The 23970-nt window shown below is 31.7% G+C and overlaps 1 non-coding gene and 1 pseudogene across 2 annotated transcripts; both read left to right on the top strand.

Annotated features, from left to right (window-relative positions):
- Window positions 1–2653: 2653 nt before the first annotated feature.
- Window positions 2654–8571, top strand: LOC111279719 (callose synthase 12 pseudogene; annotated as a pseudogene). Its single transcript, XR_016334819.1, has one exon. The product of XR_016334819.1 is annotated as a callose synthase 12 pseudogene (transcript).
- Window positions 6095–6175, top strand: LOC149510869 (small nucleolar RNA J33). Its single transcript, XR_016334899.1, has one exon. It is a non-coding gene; the product is annotated as a small nucleolar RNA J33 (small nucleolar RNA).
- Window positions 8572–23970: the final 15399 nt, after the last annotated feature.

Genomic DNA, 23970 nt, shown 5'->3' with positions numbered 1-23970 from the left:
TACCAAAAACACTATAATACCATCTTGTCATAATTATGAAAATGTATTTTTATTACTTCATAATTACGTATTACATTTTAACACCCATACAATTATATTAAAGTGATCCCTTTGAAAATTATCATTATGCCCTTATAATTGTTTGACAATTGAATGATTCACATCAAAATCGACTATAATGGCTTTCCTTCTATATTAACTAAAATTACTATAATGCCCTTTTTAGTTACTAAAATATCTCTTTTGCAACCATAATTATAGAAATGCCCTCCCATCATCATTGGATAAAATTACTATAACGCTCCTCTTACCATATTAAAATTATTGGTTTTTTCTTAAAAAATTAAGTTTAATAGGTGATGACATTAGTAGGCTTTAATTCCATAAGTAAATGGGTTTGAATTTGATAATTGATTGATGGTGGTGGTGAATATTATGGAACGTATGATGAAAATGGATAATATCTTAATCCATTTGCTAAATTCCTTGAAAAGCATGGCATCCGTGCTTAATACATAATGCTAGGTACACTGCAATAAAATTATGTTGTAGAAAGGCATAATTGCACTTTAATGGATATGGTTAGGAGTATGTTAAGCAATTTTCTTTGCCTTCATCGTTGTGGATGCATGCTTGAAAACCATCATGTATTCATTAAATAAGGTTCCTAGTAAGGTAGTTCCAAAGATTCATTTTAAACTGTGGATAAGAAAGAAACCTAATTTAAGGCACTTATATGTTTAGTGCTATTCAGCAAAAATAAAAAGTTATAATCTACATAAGAAGAAACTAGATTCAATAACATTCTGTGGTTTTTTCATTGGTTGTCTAGAAAATCTAAAAGGTATAGATTACACTATCCTAGCTATAGTACAAGAATTGTTGAAATTAAAAATGCTAGGTTCATTGAAAATGGTGAAACTAGTAGGGGTGTGGAACAGTGCAAGGTGAAATTTTAAGAAGTTGAGGTGTAAATTTTTGTACCTATAACTTCTTCTTAAATTGTTGTTCTTATAGTTGTTGAATAGTTTAACAACTACAATAACAAAAAGCAAATTACCAAACATCCCATAATGAAATAATAGCCAATGAACCTACAGTGGATGAACCATGTGAGGTAACATTAAGAATGTCTTAAAAGGAAAAGATACTACCTTTGGATCAACTCGAGAGTTTTTTAGTTAAAGAAAATGAACAAATGTGTTTAAACTTAAAAAATCAATATACAAACTTAAACAAACTTCCCAACAATGATATTTTAAGTTCAATGATACTATCACTTCTTTTGGTTTTAAAGAAATCACTATTGATCGGTGTATATATTTGAAGGCTAGTGAAAGCAAGTTTAAATTTTTGATTTTGTATGTTGATGAGATTTGGCTTGCTACTAATGATCTTGACTTATCATTTTCTTTAAAAATGATAAAACTAAAAAATAAAAAATAAAAAAATCAAACATATATTTTAAATAATATATCAAGTGACTCATATTAAAAAAATCAAAATTTAAAAACTATTAAATATTTAAAAAGTTAATAGAAAATTCAACAAAAAATAAAATGATAGGACATATTGTATAACATTGATTTAAAGTGGAACTAAAAAAATTTAAATAAAAAATATTTATCAATTATATAAAAATAAAAAAGAAAAAGTTAAAAAAAGAGAAAAAAATAAATATATTGTTTACCTTTAATAGCAAGTGAATTTCAAAATCAAATTAAAACGAAAAAAATAAATTTTTTTTTGAAAATATAAAAAAGAAAATAGTAAAAAAAATAAAAAAAAGAGAAAAAAGAGAGAAAAAAATTGGTATAAACTAACAAAATTTTTAAAAATATATATTTGAAAATATTGAATATAATAAAAAATAAAAAAGGATGAAAAAAAATAAAACCATAAAATAAATTTAAAAATGTGGGTACTACATATTTCAAAAAAAATTAAAAAAAAGCATGTGAGTTCTATAAATAAAAAATAACAAAACAATAAACTACTTGAAAAAAAATTTTGAGACTCACATCTTTAAAAAAACAAAAAAATTAGTTGCGAGCCCACACCCTTTAAAAAATTTTAAACATGTGAGTCCCACCAACAAAAAAAGAAACGGATTAAAAAAAAAGTCACACTTTAAAAAAAAAATGTGAGCCCCGTATCGTTTAAAAAATTGGGTCCCACCACTCAAAAAAATTACAAGAATAAATATAAAAATCCAAGAGCTACTACGTGACAGGTTGAGTGGTTGACACATGACGTTCTGTAAGCCTAGGGTCAATAATAGGAAGGATTTTTTGTAATTATATTAAAAAAAGTCTTACAGGACGTAATAAAATTTTTTTTTGTAATTATCATTAAAGAGCATTACAGTAATTTTAATTAAATATATTATAGAAATATTTTTATAATTATGATAAAAAAGTTTGATACAAGTAAGTCTTAAAAAATCTAAAAAATATATAATTTTATAAATTTAAAAATATTTATTAAATAATTTTAAAGAAAAATAAAGAAACAAAAAAAAAATAAAACCTTAAAAATGACATGCAATAATAAAAGAAAACAGAATTTTAAACAACATATTATTCAAGTGTGTTTAAAAAAATTTTTAATTATTTTTTATTTTAAAAATAAAAAATTGAAAAAAAAAAAATTGGTATAATGTTCATACACATAAAAATACAATCTTTATAAACATATATTTTTTTATAATTTTTTAGAATTTATTAATTTAAAAAAAAAAAGCTAAGAACGAAAAAAAAAGGAAAAAAAATATGTGCCACTTGTATCGTAGCACGTGACATAATGGGAAAGGGCATGACAGCCTGTTCATGTGCCGTTGAAAGTAAAAAAGAAAAAAAAATGTTAAAAACGAATAAAAAAAACCAGAGTACGACATTAGTAAAATTATGTTGGAGGAGCAATTAGTAAAATTAATTAGTCTATTACATAATGCCAAAAGGCATATAAAATCAGTATGTAAAAAATATTATAATTTTCATTTTATTCTAAAATTACCTGCAAAGAAGTAAACGCACTTCAACAATCATTTTCCATTAATTTTCCACTGGCACAGCTAAGCCTTCACGGTAACCCAATTCCAGTTTCAGCTTTTCTCTTGCCATTTTCTACTGTTTTGGTTCCATGTTCCAACGCCGTTTCTGGCGTGACTCACCGTCATTTCCACCAGATGACGAACCATACAACATAATCCCTGTACATAATCTCCACACAGACCACCCCTCCCTTCGGTACCCAGAAGTACGCACCACCATATCATCCTTACGCGATGTCGGTAACCTCCGCAAGCCACCATACTCCCAGTGGCTTCCGTCCATGGACCTCCTCGATTGGTTGGGTCTGTTCTTTGGTTTCCAACGTGATAACATAAAGAACCAAAGGGAGCACCTTGTTCTCCACCTGGCCAACGCTCAAATGCGCCTCTCTCCTCCTCCCGATGACACTGTTACTTTTCAAACCATAGCCCTCCGCAAATTCCGCTGTAAGTTACTTGAAAATTACACTAACTGGAGCTCTTATCTCGGGAAAAAATCCAACGTTTGCGTTTCCAACAGCTCCAGCTCTGATTCTGATACTCGTAGAGAACTACTTTACGTAGGACTCTATTTATTGATATGGGGAGAATCTGCGAATTTAAGGTTCATGCCTGAATGCATCTGCTACATTTTTCATCACATGACCATGGAATTGAATAAAATTCTAGAAGACGACATTGATGAAAATACTGGATTGCAAGCGACCCCATCAATATCAGGGGAAAACGCGTTTCTAAACTGCATTGTGAAGCCAATATATGAAACAATCAAGCTTGAGGTGGAGGGAAGCAAGTATGGAACCGCTTCTCATAGTACGTGGAGGAACTATGATGATTTCAATGAGTACTTTTGGAGTAAGAGATGTTTTCAGAATCTCAAGTGGCCAATTGATAACGGCAGCAATTTTTTTCACGCATTCAGTACAAGGAAAAGTAAAAGGAAAACTGGGTTTGTTGAACATAGGACATTTTGGAACGTTTACAGAAGCTTTGACAGGCTGTGGGTGATGCTAGTGCTGTTCCTTCACGTCGCGGTTATCTTGGCCTGGGAGGAGGAGTATCCATCGCAGGCTTTGAATAATATGGATGTTAAGGTTAGAGTTTTGACACTGTTTATCACTTGGAGCGGAATGAGGTGTTTGCATGCTTTATTGGAAGCAGCTATGGAGTGCGGTCGTGTTTCTAGAGAGACAATGCGATTTGTTCTTAGGATGGTGCTAAAGATTTTGGTTGCTGCGGCTTGGACTTATGCTTTTATGATTTGTTATAGAAGGATCTGGATGCAAAGGAACTATGACAAACATTGGTCTGATGAGGCTAACAAAAGGGTAATCTTCTTTCTATGGCTTGCATTTCTTTATGTGTTACCAGAAGTGCTGGAATTGCCATTGTTTTTCCTTCCTTGTATTAGGCGTTTTATTGAGCATAGGAATTGGAGAATATTTTACCTGATATCTTGGTGGTTCCATGGTAACTGTTTTATCGGTCAAGGATTGAGGGAAGGGCTAGTTGATACCATTAAGTATATTCTGTTCTGGGTTGTGGTGTTAAGTACAAAATTTGCATTTAGTTATTTCTTGCAGATTAAACCTATGATTAGCACAACAAAAAAATTGTTGGATTTGAAAACTGAAGAGTATGAGTGGCACTGGCATGAGAATTTTAGTGTCAGCAACAAGCTTGTTATCGTGTTGTTGTGGTTGCCTGTGGTGTTAATTTACTTGGTGGATACTCAAATTTGGTTCTCAATCTATTCTTCCTTCGTGGGTGCTGTGGTGGGGTTGATCCAACAATTGGGTCAGATCAGAAACATCGAGCAGTTGAGATTGCAGTTTCAATTCTTTGCTAGTTCCGTTGTATTCAATCTGATGCCACAAGAGCAATTAAAGAGTTCTAGAACTTTGAGGGAAAAATTTAATTATGTGATTTATTGGCTGATGCTGAGATATTATGGGCTTTGGCAGCCTTTCAAAAAGATCGAATCAAACCAGGTTGAGGCTAATAAGTTTGCTTTGATATGGAATGAGATAATTACCACTTTTAGGGAAGAAGATATCATATCTGACCGAGAATTTGAGCTATTAGAGTTGCCCAGGAATTCTTGGAATATCAAGGTTATTCGTTGGCCTTGTTTTTTGTTAGGGAATGAGTTGCTACTTGCTCTTATGCTGGCAAGAGACTTGATGGATACTCCTGATAAGTGGCTCTGGAATAAAATATGCAAGAATGAGTATAGGCGCTGTGCTGTGATTGAAACTTATCATTGTCTCAAGTACTTGATGCTTGAAATACTATTTAATAACAACACTGAGGAGAATTCCATTCTCAAAGTCTTGTTCCAGGAAATCGATCATTCTATTGGGATTGAGAATTTCACTGCAACATTTGAAATGACTGCACTGCTGCAAATTCATTCCAAGTTGATAAAACTTGTCGAGCTATTGCTTGAACCCAAAAAGAATGTGAGTGAGGTGGGGAATGCTATTCAGGTCCTTTACGGAATTATTGTTCATGATTTTTTTAAAGCGAAGAGGACTATAGACCAGTTGAGGGAGGATGGATTGGCGTCACGCAGTCAAACTGCCATGGGTGGATCGCTATTTGAAAATGTGGCTGAGTTGCCATATCCTAGTAATGAGAACTTCTATAGGGAGGTTAAGCGGTTGCATACAATTCTTACCACCAGGGATTCAATGCATAACATTCCTGTTAATATTGAGGCAAGACGTCGACTTGCGTTCTTTAGCAACTCACTCTTTATGAAAATGCCTCATGCTCCTCGAGTGGAGAAGATGATGGCTTTTAGTGTCCTTACCCCTTTCTGCGATGAAGATGTGTTATATAGCAAAGAAATACTCCGAACTAAGAATGAAGATGGAATTTCTATCCTGTATTATTTGCAGACCATTTATGATGATGAGTGGAAAAATTTCATTGAAAGAATGTACCGAGAGGGAATGGTAACAGATGAAGAAATATGGACATCCAAGTTGAGAGATCTGAGGCTTTGGGCATCTTATAGAGGTCAGACTCTTGCACGCACTGTCAGGGGAATGATGTATTATTATCGAGCTCTACAGATGCTAACTTTTCTTGATTCTTCAACGGAGATGGATATAACTATAAGAGAAGAGGAACAAGAACTTGGTTTTATGGGGAGAGATGGCAGTTTTGATGGTTCCAACTCCAAGAGGTTACCTTCAGCAAGTTTGCGCTTCAAAGGCCATGAGTACGGGATTGCTTTGATGAAGTTCACGTATGTAGTTTCCTGTCAGAAATATGGGGAACATAAGGCCAGAAAGGATCCCCTTGCTGAAGACATCATGGATTTATTGAAACACAATGAAGCCCTTAGAATTTCCTATGTTGATCAGGTTTCAATAGGTTATAATGAGGAATATTACTCTGTTCTTGTTAAGTATGATCAACAATTACAAAGGGAAGTGGAGATCTATCGTGTCAAATTGCCTGGTCCTTTGAACCTTGGAGAGGGCAAACCAGAGAATCAGAACCATTCCATTATCTTCACTCGAGGTGATGCTGTTCAAACTATTGATATGAACCAAGACAACTATTTTGAGGAGGCACTAAAACTTCGCAACCTGTTGGAAGAATTCAGGCACTATCATGGAATCCGGAGGCCAACTATCTTGGGGGTTAGAGAACATATTTTTACGGGTTCTGTTTCTTCACTTGCTTGGTTTATGTCAGCTCAGGAAACAAGTTTTGTTACCTTAGTTCAGCGTCTCTACGCAAACCCTCTGAAAATTCGAATGCATTATGGCCATCCTGATGTCTTTGACAGGTTTTGGTTCCTGACTCGTGGTGGGCTTAGTCAAGCTTCCAAAGTAATTAATATCAGTGAGGACATTTTTGCTGGCTTTAATTGTACGTTGCGAGGAGGTAGCGTCACACACCATGAATACATTCAGGTTGGCAAAGGAAGGGATCTTGGGTTGAATCAAATATCAAAGTTTGAAGCCAAGATAGCATGTGGGAGTGGTGAACAGGTTCTTAGCAGAGATGTTTACAGGTTGGGTCAAAGACTTGATTTTTTCCGAATGTTGTCATTCTTCCACACAACTGTTGGATTTTTCTTCAACGCAACTGTGGTCATCCTTACTGTGTATATATTTCTATGGGTTCAACTTTATTTGGCTCTTAGTGGTGTTGAGAATTCTGTTCTAGGGAATGATACCAACAGCAGGAAAGCACTCGGTGCTGTGATCAATCAAGAACTCGTCATTCAATTTGGTTTATTTACTACCCTTCCGGCAATTGTGGAGAGCTACGTTGAGAGTGGTTTTCTTGAAGCCATTTGGGAATTCTTGATGATGCAGCTCCAGCTTTCAATTGTTTTTTACACATTCTCCATGGGCACTCGTGCCCATTTCTTCAGTCAGACCATCCTTCATGGGGGTGCTAAGTATCTACCAACTGGGCGTAGTTTTGCTGTACAACACAGGAGTTTTGCAGAAAATTACAGATTGTATTCACGCAGTCATTTTATAAAGGCCATTGAGCTTGGATTGGTTCTTACAGTTTATGCAATATACAGCCCTGCAGCCAAGAACACATTTTCTTACATAGACATGACAGTGACAAGTTGGCTCCTAGTCCTATCATGGATATTTGCACCGTTCCTGTTCAATCCTTCTGGTTTTGATTGGTTAAAGACTGTAAATGACTTAGATGATTTCATGAACTGGATTTGGTACCATGGTGGTGTGTTTCCAAAGTCTGAACAGAGCTGGGAGAGGTGGTGGTATGAGGAGCAGGACCATTTACGCACAACCAGCCTTTGGGGAAAGCTACTGGAAATTGTTTTAAGCCTTCGTTTCTTCTTTTTCCAGTATGGAATTGTATACCATATGGGTATTTCTGGTCAAAGTAAGAGTGTTTCTGTTTACTTCTTGTCTTGGATCTACATTTTCGTGGCATTTGGAATTTATCTAACAGTGTTGTATGTTCGGGACAAATATGAGGCAAAAGAGCATATATATTTTCGACTGGCTCAATCCCTGTTGATTATACTTGGGTTTCTTGTTATCATAGCTCTGCTACACGTTACAGCCTTCAAAAAAGTTGATATTTTCACCAGTCTGTTGGCTCTTCTTCCCACTGGTTGGGGACTTATATCGATTGCTCAGGTATTTCGACCCCTTCTTCAGCATACCAGACTCTGGGATTCTGTGGTTTCTGTGGCTCGGCTTTATGAAATACTATTTGGAGTTATTGTCATGGCCCCTGTAGCACTTTTGTCATGGATGCCTGGATTCCAGTCAATGCAGACAAGGATCCTTTTCAATGATGCATTTAGCAAAGGCCTCCAAATGTTCAAGATTATTACAGGGAAACTACATCAAAAAGATGTCTAAGCTCCACTTAGAATTGGATGTAATTTTTAATCATCAAGGTCTGCTTTTCGCCTTAAACATATATGAATATTCTTTGGCCTTTGGTTGCTTGTTTAACTGCAATCAAGTATTTTAGCCTATGACAGGAATTGTACTCTTGCATTTTGTTGTCTACCATTTCACATTTTGGCTACTTTTTTCTACTACCATGCCTACTTGATTTGGTTGATTAATATTAGCTCCAAGTTTGAAGTGTTTCAATTATCTTATTTGTTAGGGAAATAAGTCACACTTGGAGTCCATAGGAACACATCAAAGAGTCCATATATACATGTTAGACACTATTTAGGCTCAAAAGCCTAAGCTATTGGGTTTTTGGACCCTCCATGTATATACTAGATATCTTATTAAGATTTTTTAGTAATGTGGAATTTTTTAGTCATATGTGAACCTTATCTTGTTCACTTGTGAGTTGTGATTAAATCTCACCTCAGCTCTCCGTACTAGTAAGTCTTATCAACACCTCCTTTTGGGCCATGCAACCTCACATCTTGGATGGTCTCAGTGCACCTTAGTCTTGGATCCTCAATGTATATATAAGATATATCATTCAGATTTCTTAGTGATGTGAGAATTTTTACTCATATGTGAATTTTATCTCAATAATTTCTCTCGTTTATTTGTGAGTTTTAATTAAGTCTCACTTCAGCTCTCCATGCTAGTAAGTTTTATCAACACCTTCTTTTAGGCCAAGCAACTTTACGTCTTGGATGGTTTCAGTGCATCTTAGGCCCAGCATTCAACTTTGCTTCTTTGTGGGTCTAGGTTATCTTAATGCCCTTAAGCTTGGACTCAATCATAGCACACAACCTTGCTGCCTAGGTTGTCTTAGTGCCTCTCAAGCTTGCAATCAATCACAGCTTGGACTTAATCATAGCACACAACCTTGCTGCATAAGTTGTTTCAGTGCCTCTCAAGCTTGGCCTTAATCACTTTCGTGCTAGTAAGTCCTAACATTTGGAGTCTATGGGAACACATCAAAGAGTCCATATATACATGTTAGACACTATTTGGGCACAAAAACTTAAGCTATTGGGTTCTTGGGTCATCTATGTATATATGAGATATCTTATTAAGATTTTTTAGTAATGTGAAATTTTTTAGTCATATGTGAACCTTATCTTGTTCACTTGTGAGTTGTGATTAAGTTTCACCTCAGCTTCCCTTGCTAGTAAGTCCCATCAACACCTCTTTTTGGACCATGCAACCTTACATCTTGGATGGTCTCAGTGCATTTTAGTCTTGGATCCTCCATGTATATATAAGATCTGTTATTCAGATTTCTTAATGATATGAGAATTTTTACTCATTTGTGAACTTTATCCCAATAATTTCTCTCGTTTATTTGTGAGTTCTAATCAAGTCTCACATCAGCTTCCCGTGCTAGTAAGTCTTATCAACACCTTTTTTTGGGCCAAGCAACTTTACGTCTTGGATGGTTTCAGTGCATCTTAGGCCCAGCATTCAACTTTGCTTCTTTGTGGGTCTAGGTTATCTTAATGCCCTTAAGCTTGGACTCAATCATAGCACACAACTTTGCTGCCTAGGTTGTTCTAGTGCCTCTCAAGCTTGCAATCAATTACAGCTTGGACTTAATCATAGCACACAACCTTGCTACCTAAGTTGTTTCAATGCCTCTCAAGCTTGGCCTCAATCACTCGTGCTAGTAAGTCCTATCAACACTTCATTTCAGGCCAAGCAACCTCACATATTGGATGGTCTTAGTGCATTTTATGCCCAGCATTCAACCTTGCCTCTCTGTAGGTCTAGGTTATTTTAATGCCCTCAAGCTTGGACTCAATCATAGCATACAACCTTGTTGCCAAAGTTATCTTAGTGCTTTCTTAAGCTTGCAATCAATCACAGCTTAGACTCAATCATAGCACATAACCTTGCTGTCTAAGTTGTTTCACCTTGCATTTTATTACAAATTAACTTAGTACATGACCTTCTTAGGTGTTTCGATTCCACACACTCCTTACGTCCAAGTAGAACCTTTGGCTCTGATGTCAATTGTTGGGGAGATAAGTCACACTTAGAGCACATGAAAGCACACTAGAGACTATACATACATGTTGGATACCACTTGAGCTCAAAGCTCAAGCTATTGGGTTCTTAGATCCTCCATGTATATATAGGATATCTCATTCATATTTTTTAGTGATGTGGGATATTATAGTCACATGTGAACTTTATCCTAACAATGATTTGTTGGGCTTAGTTTGCTTCACGTAGAGGTGCCCTTAACCAAAGCCTATTCACTAAGTACTTTTTAATCTTTTCATGCTTGGTTAACCCTTATATGGCTGAAAAAGAAATAAGAAAGTGTAGTGACAAATTAGAGAAAAAAGAGAGAAAATGGGTTTTTTGTGCAGTTTTTGTCAAGTAGTTTGATTAAGGTCAATCTGTTGTCTGATTAAGCCGAAATTTTATCAGTGTGTTCATGATTCATTGTTCTTTAGTCTAAACAACAGAATTGGGTTACGAGTTTTCTACCGTATGACTTCGTAGGTATTTGTTAATCTCTAAATTTGCTAAAACTAATCCAATTTTTTCTTGCAAGATTATTTTTTTTATCAAGATTGTTTAATCTTGAGATATTGTGGTTGTATACTTTTAGTTTTAACAAGAGAGAACTTTGTATTCTCATTATTTTAATAGTGGAGATTATTTGTTGTTGCTCGTAGTTTTTACTCCTCATTTTTTGAAGGTTTTTCACGTAAATTGCTTGTGTCACTGTGCTTGTGATTTGGTGATTTATTTGTTAGTTCTATTTGTTTGATTCTTACTAGATTCACACAAGATAGGGATAATTTGATTTTTTTGCAGCGTGATATAATCGGTTTGAATATTATTTGAGATTATTTTATCCCATCAAAGTGGTATTAGAATTCAAGCTATTTGATTTGTGCCTTGTGTTAAATAATAAAAGCCAATACAAGTAGAATGATTAATTTACATGGTTTAAATTATCATGTGTGGAAAGAAAATATGGAAGATTTACTTTATGTGAAAGATTATTATTTGCCTATGTTTGTCACTGAAGCCTGAAAATAAAACAGATGAGGAATGAAATTTGTTCCATCGACAGGTATGTAATTATATTAGACAGTTGGTAGATGATAACATTTTGAACCATGTTATTGGAGAAACACATGCACGTATTCTTTGGAGCAAGCTTGAGGAGTTGTATACGCAAAAAACTGAGAATAATAAACTATTTTTAATAATTAAGTAGTTGATGAGTTTGAAATATTCAGATGAAACTCCTGTGACAAATCACTTAAATGCATATCAAGGTATTATTAATTAGTTGGCTGGCATGAATCTTAAGTTTGAAGATGAGATATAGGGTTTATGATTTTTTAGTACATTGCTAGACTCGTGAAAGATGTTTAGAATAATGTTATCTAACTCAATCCTAAATGGTATTATTACTATGGATTTGGCTAGTAGTGGGTATTTTGAATAAAAAGATGAGAAGAAAGTCATAGGGTTCTTTTTCATAGTTTAAGGTTTTAGTCACAGAAAATAGGGGAAGGAGTAAAAGTAGAGGTCTGAAGAATAGAGACAGAAGTAAGAATAAGTCCAATAGATTTGCTAATGTTGAGTGTCATTATTGTGGTCTAAAATGGTACATAAGAAATATTGCCAAAAGTTGAAAAAAGATAACAATAGTGACAAAGAAGGAAAAGAAAAATGGTGATGGTAATAATGCTGATAAAGTTGCTTTTGTCATAAATGACTTCCTTATTTTATATGATGATGATGTTAATCTTGCACGCCATGAGACTATAGGGTGATTGAGACCAGTGCCACAATTCATGTTACATCTCGGAAAGACTAAATTGTATCTTACACACCTGATGATTTTGGGAGTGTTAAAATGAGTAATGATGGCTCAGCTAAAGCCATTAGTAAGAGAGATGTGTTCTTCGAGACTAATAATGGCACTACATTGGTCTTGAAAAATGTTAAATATATTCCCAATATTCGCATGAATTTGATTTCTGCAAGGAAGCTTGATAATGAAAGGTTTTGTAGCATTTTTTATAATGGTCAGTGGAAGTTCACCAAAGATTTTCTGGTTATAGTTAGGGGTATAAAGCATTCATTGTGTTTGATGTAGGTAAAGGTATTTGATTCCATTATCAATGCAGTAGCTAATGATGATACAACTGAGCTTTGGCATAAGTTACTTAGTCACATGAGCGAGAAAGGTTTAAAGGTTTTGCTCAAGAAAAATCTTTTTTTTTTTGGGTGAATAATGTATTATTGAAGAAGTGTGATCATTGTTTGGTAGGGAAACAAATTAGAGTTGCATTTAAGACATCCCCTCATCAAGAAATCAAAAGACCAAGTGTTAGATGTGTTTAAATAATTTCATGCTTTAGTTGAAAGACAAATAGGGTTGAAATTGAAATGCATAATGATTGATAATGACAGTGAGTACATTGGACCTTTTGATGGGTATTGTAAACAACAAGGTATTAGGCATCAAAAGTCACCTCTTAAAACTAATCAGTTGAATGGGTTAGTTGAGAGGATAAATAGGACACTAATGAAAAAAGTGAGATGTTTGCTTTCACAAACACAGTTATTAAAATCTTTTTTGGGTGAGGCTTTGAGTACAATTATACATGTTTTGAATCTTTCAACATGTGTTCTTTTAAATTTTGATGTTTAAGATAGCATTTTGTTAGGCAAGGATGTGTCCTATGATCATTTGTGCACCTTTGGATGCAAGGCTTTTGTGCACCTTTGGATGCAAGGCTTTTGTGCATATTCCCAAACAAGAGAGGTCCAAGCTTGATGTTGAGACTAGATAAAATGTGTTCTTTGGTTATGACCAGGATGAGTTTGGCTACAAGTTTTGTCATAACGTTAGATCTGAGGATCTATCGCTAGACATTGACCTTAGGAGTCGCCACTAATCTTTTTTGTTTATGTGCGATTGGCCACTTAAAGAATCTATCCTTTTAAGAAACATTTAAGCTTAAGGGTCCCTAAAAGAATATGTTCACATCTACTAATCAAAACTTGGTTTGGGGAGTTCGATTACGAGTGAAAAATGTTATAGCACCCTCACAACACCCATCGAAAGATGGTACCAGCTGAATTTTGTGTTATCCAATAAGTCTTAAAAAATCTTACCAAGTAATTAACTATTGGAAATTATTCTTAATTAACTCCAATACTTTTGGCAAAAAATTAAGAAAAATTTCTCCACCTCAAGAATATGTAAGAAAATTACTATCTCACTTGCAAAGGCTCTATCATCGAATTATTTAACATAAAAATTTCAAGAAAGAAAATAATTCAATTTCAGATATAAATCTTTTTTTTTTTAAAAATTAATTTGCTTTTATATGAGAAAAATTGATACTTTCAACATTTCCTTAAAGCATTTGAAAGTTTTTATTTTAAGGAAAATTGACACTTTCAACTTTTCTTTAAAAATACTTTTTTGAAAATTTTATTTTAGAATTTTTTTTAAAGAAAAATTGATACTTTCAACTTTTTTTCAAAAATACCTTTTTTAAAAAATTTTATTTAAAAAAAAAATTAATACTTTCAACTTTCCCTTAAAAATATTTTTTTTTTGAAAATTTTATTTTAGAAATTTTATTTTAAGAAAAAAAAATGATATTTTCAACTTTTTCTTAAAAATATATATTTTTTAATTTTATTTTAGAAAAATCATTTAAAAAATAGGAAATAAGAAATAAAATAAAATTAAAACAAAAACCTTGGAAAGGCTCAGCTCGGCTTGGATTCGACTCAGCTTGAGAGACAGAATCGGCTCAAATGTGCGGCTCAACAGGAAACGGCTCGACTGAAACTCAGGCGGAGAAACAGGTCGCTGGTTTGGATGCACTACGGGTCGGGTCGGATCTTGACAAAATGCGTGGATCTTCTAGGTTTACTAACACAAAAACTACGTCATGTTGAGAAGGGTATATAAGGTTGAAACTCGATCTTCTTTCAGATTTCCCCTCTCTTTTTCTTTCTCTTCCCTTCTTTTTTCTTTATTCTCTCTAAACAATTACAGATTTCGATTGAATGTTCTACCGAAATCTGAAAAAGCACGTCGAAAATTTCAAAGTTGGTCGAAAAATTCGTCGAAAAATTCAAATACCGCCAAAAAATTCATCGAAATCTGAAAATTTTTCAAAAATTTTCCAAAAAAAAAAAGCTAAAATCTCAAAAAATTTTCCTAAAAATTATAGAGCTACCTTCGAACTTTTTTGCTTATGTTTTCTTTCTATTATTTTCTATGTCTTTTTTGTATGATTTATGGACCTATTTATAGGGATTGATTAGAAGAGTTTTTGATCAATCCCAATTCTATCTTGGATTGAGATTCAATCTTTAAATCCAATCCAGACTTTGATTGAATCTCAAATTCACGGTAGAATTTTAATTTTTTCTGATCCTAATCCTAGCAAAAAATCAATCAAGAAAAAAATAAAGTAAAAAAAAAATATATTAATAGATAAATAATAAAATATATTAAAACATATTAATAGATAAATAAAAAAATATGTTAATAATTAAAAAATATATATTAATAAATGATAATAGTAATAATAAATAAATAAATAAATAAAAATAAAAATGCAAATGGGCTTACCTATTTGGACTAAGCCCAATTGATCCGGGCCTAGATCAAATTAGGTGTCTACAAGTTTTATGATCCAATGCTAAAGAAACTTGTGAGAAGTAGGGATGTTGTTTTTGTTGAAGACCGAACCATACAAGATATTCAAAATATTGATACATTAGTTCCACGATGCAGTGATGATTTCATTAACTTAGATCTAGTTCTTCTAACATATATGCCTGCAGAGGCTGAAGATGTTGAGGATAACCAACATAATATAAGTAATGTTGATACTAATCCTACATAGGTTAAAGTGGGTGATGATACCCATGAATAGCCACCGATATCAAAAGTTCCACTGAAAAGGTCTATTAGAGATTGATAGCCTTCTATACAGTATTCTGTTGATAAGTATGTGCTATTAATTGATGGGGGAGAATTCAAATGTTATGTAGAGGCCATGGAAGATGAACACAAAAAAAAGTAGGTTGATGCCATGCAGGATGTGATGAAATCTTTGTATGAAAATAATACTTTTGAGTTGGTAAAACTACCAAGGGAGAAACTTGAAGTTTATCGTTCGATCGTCGAAGTGGTGATTTCCTCCGCATAGTAAAAAAAAATGGAGATTTGTTGGGCTTGGTTTCCTCCACGTGGAGGTGGCTTAAACCAAAGCCCATTCATCATGGACATTTTAGTCCTTTCATGCTTGGTTATAGGGTTTTAAATCTTGATATCGTTTAAAAAAAAAAAAACAAGAGAATGTGATTGCAAAATAGAGGAAAAAGGGGGAAAAAGGGTTTTTTGCGTAGTTTCTCGATCAAGGAGTTTGGTGAGGTTAATCTATTGTCTGATTGAGTTAAAATTTTATCAATGTGTTCACGACTCATTGTTCTTCAGTCTGAACTGTAGAGATTGAGTTTTGAGTTTTCTACTTACTGATTTCGTTGGTATTTGTTAATCTTATAAATTTGTTGAAATTTCTTTAATTTTCTCTTGTAAGATTATTTCTTTACTAAGATTGTTTAATCTTAAGATATTATAATTATATACCTCTAGTTTTAGCTAGAGAGAATTTTATATTGCTATTATTTTGATAGTAAAAATTATTTTTTGTTGTTTGTGATTTTTACTCCTCGTTTTGAAAAGGCTTTTCATATAAATTACTTGCGTCTTTGTGTTTATGGTTTAATGATTTATTTGATTCTTATTAAGTTCACATAAAAAATGAATAATTTAATTTTTTTGCTACGTGATATATTTGGTTTGAATATTATTTGAGAGTATTTTATCCCATCATTATTTTTAGCAAGTTTGAAGTTATGTTATTAAATTTATTTTCTTCAGTGGTTTATGATATATGCGATTAACAAAAAGCATGATTTCTCAAAATAATAACTTAACTACTAAACTGTACTACTACAACATAATTTTTATATGAAAATAGTAAACCTGAGGATATATATGTATATATATACCATGAATGGAAGCACTCAAGCAAAACTGTAAAACACTAGTAAGGTCAGCTGCTGCCCATTTTCTACCCGATAGATGTGATGTCTGTGTTTTGGCTTTGCCCCACTCCCCTATCCCCCTGCTTGTATTTTTGTTCTGTGGTATTTGTGCAGTTGTTCTCTTATAGCATGTTCTTCCTGCTTTGCTTTGGATAAAAATATTTCCTTTTTATTTTAAATTAATTTTATTTATTATAATTTTGAATTTTGATGATGATGATGATGATGATAATAATAATAGTTACAATTTTATAGATAAAAAAGTAGTTTTAATTATATTGAAAGTAGCTATGGACATCAGAACAATGTCCAATAATGGCACAAATCTCATCTTTCACAATGAATGATATCCAACATGAAGGATGTTAGCCGACTAACATTAACTGCTACAAATATTTTATTTGCCTTAATTATGCTTTGTTATCCTTATACCTTCTTTACTTTTAACTCATGTTTGTAATAGTCTTTACTAAATTTTTACCAAAAAAATCATCTCATTCAAAAGGTTTAGTAGGTATTTTTAATCAATTTGAGTTTAAAATTAAATACATTTTTATTTTGGTTTTATGTGGCTAGCAAATGATCTTCAAGCCATTTTTTTCAAGAAATTATTTCAATAAATGGTGATTAGTTTTTATTTTTAATTTTTTTTTATAGTAATGATTATTGGTTTTAAAATTGAGAATAGAATTTGAGTTCAAAATAGGTTAAATCAATCTCTCTAATTAATTTGCATGTCCTTCAATTAACAATATGTTTGTATACTAATATTCTCAAAATTAGTTATATTTTTTATATTTAAATTTGAAATTAATGAGATATATAGTCATATTTTTTACGTGGCAATTAGGAGTTGTACAAGCAATTTATATAATAGTTGATGATAAACTTTTCAAAATTTTTTTATTGCATACGTTTTAATTTTTATTATGATAGTCATGATTTATTGGTTTGCATGTCTTTAAAATAATAATATATCTTTGTACTGATTTGCTCAAGATTAGTTATACTTTTTCATAATTTAATTTATTTTGATGGAAATTTTCACTTTTATAATTTAGATTTTCTTTAAATATGAGATTTCCCAATTTCACACAAATTGAGTTTCTATGATATTATATGATGCAAAAATCGATTAATATATCAATTATTAATTAAAAATTCACTTATTTACATTTTTCAATTGTATTTTAAAAATATAATAGAAATTCATATTCATATACAAGACATGTAACCATATACTGGTATATATAAAAGGATGTGAAAAACATTTGAAGTTACAGACGTGAAAATTTTGTTCATTAAATTTTTAAAATACCATTTTAATTTAATATTTATGTATTGTAATTTCAAATTTTAATAATAAGATTAGTTTTTTAGATAAAGAACAGCTTTAATTGTATTAAATTACTGTTAGCCTAAAAATTTTTGGATAGTAAGTTTTTAGATAATTTTTAATTGATTAATTTTATCAATTAAGGGTAAAGCTAATTCAAGTTTATGGGTACCTATGTCATTATATTTTCATAAAAAAAATATTATGTCATTATATACATCAGTAACTTTGCTTTTAATATCACTAGTGAGCTGCCCTGTTTCACCGAGGGTATAAATTTTTTATATTTATTATTTTATCTTTTTTATGTTAACATGTAATACGATAAAAAGCTTTAATATTGTAATTATCTTTTTTATTTTTAGATCAAAACAAAATTTTGATTAACTATCCAATGATAATATATAAATTCAACTCTACAACTCATTCATCTAAAATTTTATGCTTCAGTAAATTTTAATGAAAAAAGTTTTAAAAAATTATCATCTGAAATATTATTTATGAAATAAAAATATTCTAATAGGTGAAGCTACAAAAAAACTATAGAAAATTACAAATTATTAATTAATTATCAACTTTGAGGCTTTTCATTGATAACATTTAAAACAATCAAAGAAAAAAAATAAAAACAATTAAAATTTCTTGTAGTATGTAATAAAAGGTGCCACTTTCATTGTATTGAGATAGAAAGTATTTTCAGGATCATATAATCCTGCAATGAAAGCTATAAGAATCCATAACATGAGCAGCCTTATTATGGCAGTTCTTAATACCTGGTCACAACTTCCACTTTGGTCAATATCATGCTGACAACTTACATTAGGTGTGGGTATATCCTAATTGTTGCCAACAACTTCATTTGCCTGTATCTTGTTGATATGATCTGTACATGGACGCTTGATATCATGAACACCTATATTTAAACATTTTGTGCACCTGCAATCTCCACCAAGATCTGATGGAAGTGTCTGAAGATTCTCCAAGAGAACCTTGTAGAACATTTTTCCTCTAATTTTTAACTTTTTCCTAGTAATTGGTTTCAAAACCTGAGAGAAGCACAGATCTGTGGTTAAATGAAAGGCAGACAGAAAGAGAGGTAAAATTGACACATTTGAAGCCAAAAAATTGAAAAGAAACCTGAAAAGCCAAGAGATAAGACATTCATATTTGAGGCAAAGAAGTAAAATTAACCTGAATAAAAGTATGAGCAATGACACAAAAAAGTGGAGGAAGACATATAACAGAGAAGAGCCAAGACAGTTAGGATAGTGCTATTGCAAGAGGGTAGAACTGGATCTCATTGATTGCATGGGGATTCTGAAAGGAAATAATCCTTCAGTCTACTAAAACTGTAACTTCAGGATTTGCTAGACTGACTAAGGCATCTGTCAAAACCATCATAGCAGATTCGTGCTGTTGATTCTTGAGACAGTAGTACTGGTTTTGACAAACAAATCGTGCAATAATTTTATTTTTCTTCCTTTGCAAAAATATAAACCTTATATGCTAGCCTCAAATCTGGAATACACAAAACAATTAGTGAAAGGCAAGAACGATATGAAAAAAAAAAGAAAGCAGAGAGCATGGGGGAAGTAAGCTTTTGGAGAGTTTTAGCGTAATCTACAGAACATAAACTATTGCAATATTAATCCGGGCTTTACCATCATAAATGCAAATAGGGAAGGGATACATTTCTTTCTACCCATTTAAATCTAAATATGAAGGAATAGTGAACAAACATGACATAAAACCAATTAATGAATATAAGCTAGTTTATGGATTTGATAAGCTTGAAACCCGTTAATCCCAAACGCTCATGTTCCATTAATCCCAAAAGAGCACATATAGCCAGCCAATCTACTTTTTCTGATCCACTATATATGGATTTGATAAACTTGAAACCCATTAATATCATCTTAAAAGACATGGCAAATGTGACATCATAGTTTGCAGCTACTTAGGAAAGGATCTATACCTGCACAAAATAAAACAAATAAACAACGGAATCTCTTAATGGATAATTTTAAGTTTAAATCTAGCTTTATTGACGACCTCTGGACAAAAACTCCAATAGAAATAGAAAGCTAGCTTTGTGGATGAAGTTCAAAAGCTGCAAGATTCAGACAAGAATTATAGAATTATCACAAAATATCCCCAGATAAAGTTTACTATTTGTTCCTTTTGTAGAGGATATACAAAGTTAGGTATCCTCTTTACCCTCTTTTCATTAAGCATGTAATTGCATTGAGAATGAGACAGAAAACCACCAGATCAAGAAAAGAACAATATGAGAATGGGCATAGACCATGATCCTATCTACTAAGGAATATGTGGCAGTTGTCTCCTAAGGGAAGTGACTGCCTAAATTAACGCATACTATATAGAAATGGATGTCAATATGTCACGAAGAAAAGGTAAAACATCTAAACTTTAAGAAATTCGAAAACAGCGTGGTAATACAACAAAAAAACTAATTTCATAGCAGGGATATTGAAATCTCACTTTGCACTGAGACTGATGAGAGGATCACATTTGCTCTTTGTCACGTTCCATACTGTCACATCACATCTGCAACGTACATGTTAGAGGATTAAACTTTAAACGCATCGCTCTTAAAGTTGAACATCTCTGATGCTTAAGAAAGTGAAATTATAAAGTAAATTATTTTTTTACTCAAATTGATGCCAGAGGTTTTATGTAAAGGAAAGACAGAGAAAATAGGGTCAAAAGGAAATAAAACATACGATCTTGTAGTTCCATAGTCAGCTTCTGTGAATGAAGGCAACATCTCTTAGGACACAATTTTATTTCAATTTGATTGTTCTAACTGTACTAATTAGGAAGAGAAACCAAGCCACACCCAGCTTTTATGAGATATTGTGCTATAGATGAACCCATAATTCCAAGACCCAAAAAATCAACTCAGCCTGAAAATTTTTCTGTTGCATTCAGCATATCCTTGCATGAGATAGTACTTAGTGACAATTGTACCTTATACAGACAAATAATGCTGAGGTTGTGCAAAATTTTACATAAGCTTAAACTATTAACTTCTCAAACCAGTCAATCAGCTTGGAACTCAATCCTTTTTGGGGCTTAAGAGATACCTCCAAGACATCATCTTAAAAGACATGGCAAATGTGATATCATAGTTTGCAGCTACTTCCTCAGGAGAGGATCTATACCTGCACAAAATAAAATCAATAAACAATAGAACCTTTTAATGGATAATTTTAAGCTTAAGTCTGGTTATATTGAAGACCTCTGGACAAAAACACCAATAGCAATAGAAAGCTAGCTTTGTGGATGAAGTTCAAAGGCTGTAAGATTCAGACAAGAATTATAGAATTATCACCAAAATATCCCTAGATAAAGTTTACTATTTGTTTCTTTTGTAGAGGATATACAAAGTTAGGTATCCTCTTTTCATTAAGCATGTAATTGCATTGAGAATGAGACAGAAAGCCACCAGATCAGGAAAAGAACAATATAAGAATGGACATAGACCACGATTCTATCTACTAAGGAATATGTGGCAGTTGTCTCCTAAGGGAAGTGACTAACCCTGTAAGCACATCTACTTACAGTCAATAGCAAAACTGATCTACCTAATTTAGTATTAACGCATACTATATAGAAATGGATGTCTATATGTCGTGAAGAAAAGGTAAAACTCTAAGGATCCAAAATGTTGGGATTAATTCAAATCTTATGAAAAAATTGTTTGAAATTATTTTGAGATTGACTAAATATTTTTTTATGGATAAAAAAATTTACAAAAAAAAAAAAAGAATTTTAAGAGGAAATGGATTTTATAGATAAGTTAACATGTTTATAAATAAGCAAAGTTTTTACGAAGTTAAGTAAGAGAAAATGATGTAAAAGAGTTGTAAGATTTTATAAAATAAATACTTATAAGACTAGAGAAAATTGAGAGCATCTTTATGGGAATATATGATCGAGTGGATTAAAAGAGAATGAGAAGATGAATGTAGATATGATAAACCATATGGGTATGTATTTATTTGAATTGAGAATACTATAACTATATGAATTGAGAATATTTCATATAAGTACGATAAACCACATGGGTATGTACATGAAATTGTTATCAATTTTTTTTTATCTATATATGATTGATCACTTAAATAAATTTACATTTTTAAGGTAGTCTTAAGCTTGACTAAAGATCTTTTAAAAAAATAAGTTTTAATCTTCTAAACAGAACTACAAGAATTTGATGAATATAGGGAAGGTTATAACACCTTCTCAATGCCTATAAATTGGTATTAATTAAACTTAAATTATCTTTTAACCTTAATTAACATGATCACAACTTATTCTTATTCTTATTATTTTTTGTTAGTTTTAATATTTAAATTTTGAAAATATTTTAGGTTTTCTTTAACACTTTGGTCAACCCACTAAAAATATTCTATACCTCAAAAGTATTCAAATAACATGCCTATTTTCTTGAAAAGTCTTCATTGTTAAAAAGTTTATTTTCTTTTAAGTTTAAATATATTTTAATTGTACAAAAATTAATAATTTAGAATTTTCACATGTAAAAGAAAATAAATAAGCAAAAATATATGCATAAAGAAATAAACAAATAATAAAGTATGATACTTGGAACCCGGAAATGCTAGCAATAATCAAATAATCAAAATCAAAGACCAATGGTTTTAGATATGGTGTTTGAGTTTTGGAGCAAAAAGTGAAATTATTCCTTAATAAGCGATTGATTAATTTTGGATTTACAAGGATTCTGACTTGGTGTTTTAGTCCAGCTGCAAGGTGTTCTGATAGGTGGATGATTTTATGGGACAAGAATACTAACTTCAAGTTTTTGTGGCATCATCGGATAAAGCAATAATGATAAAAGGATGAAGAGTTCCTTCAAGATGCTGAGTTGAACAAGGTAATTGTTTATGCCCAGTGTATTCTCAAGGATATGAAAATTTGTGGTGGGATGTGCTTTGGTGCCGTAAAAAGGTTGTGGAAGAAATTGGTGTGTTGTTAGAGACTGTTATATAGCTTGGTATTCTACTGAGAGGTTGAGATGCATCGAAGAGGGGTTGTTGATTGTATTGATTGGTTTTAACGAGGAATGCTTATTAATTTTATCATTTGACTTATTCTTTATTTACATTTTTAATTTTTAGATTGAAAATAAATGTTAGCTATCTTTATTGAAATTTTATCTAAACTCTTTTACCCTTTGAGTTGAATTTAGAAAATTGCTAACGTAGGAAACTCCTAGGAAATCAACCATTTGGGATTTTCCTAGGATTTCATCTTTAGATAATTTTCATATAATTTCAAAAAAAAAGAAATCTATGAGTAATATTCTTTGATTTGATTTGAAAATGAATGCAATTGCTTTTGTTAAAATTTCATCTAAATTATTTTATCGTTCGAGCAAAATTTTGAGAAATTTTTCACCTAAAAATTTCTTAGAGAATTAACAATTTGTAGTTTCTAAGAACCTCATTATTGGATAATTGTTATTCATTCTCAAAATTTTATAAAGTTTATTGTTATTATTTTTACTTTGAGAATAAATACCAATTATTATTGTTGAATTTTATCTAAATTTTCCTCTATTTAGGTCAAATTTAGAAAAAAAAAATTCTATCACCTAAAAATTTGTTAGAAAATTATCCATTTGTATTTTTTAAGAATTTTATCTTTGAATAATTACAATTTATTTTTCAAGATTTTGTTAAAATTTTATTTCACCTTTCATTTATTTCTATTAATTTTTATTAATCAAATTAATAATTTTACCTAATCCTAAAACTTCTCACCTTAAGTAAAATATGATAAAAATAACATAAAATAAACCAACTAAAACAAAATAAATAGAAATTAACAAAAGAAAAGGTAGAATTTATGGTACGGGTCAGATCGGGTTGATGTTTAGAAAATTGAGAATCATTTGTTAGAATCTAGAGGTATCATTGAAATCCTTGTCAGGACTTTCAACACTTGTTGGAAAAAAAAAGTAGGAAAAAGCCTAAAATTCGAACTTGAAATGCCTTAAA

The sequence above is a fragment of the Durio zibethinus genome, chromosome 27, assembly GCF_047325235.1.
Source record: "Durio zibethinus cultivar Kanyao isolate XHJ-2024 chromosome 27, ASM4732523v1, whole genome shotgun sequence".
NCBI lineage: Eukaryota > Viridiplantae > Streptophyta > Magnoliopsida > Malvales > Malvaceae > Durio > Durio zibethinus.
The sequence above is the reverse complement of the archived record's forward strand: the minus strand, read 5'-3'. Positions and strand labels throughout refer to the sequence as shown.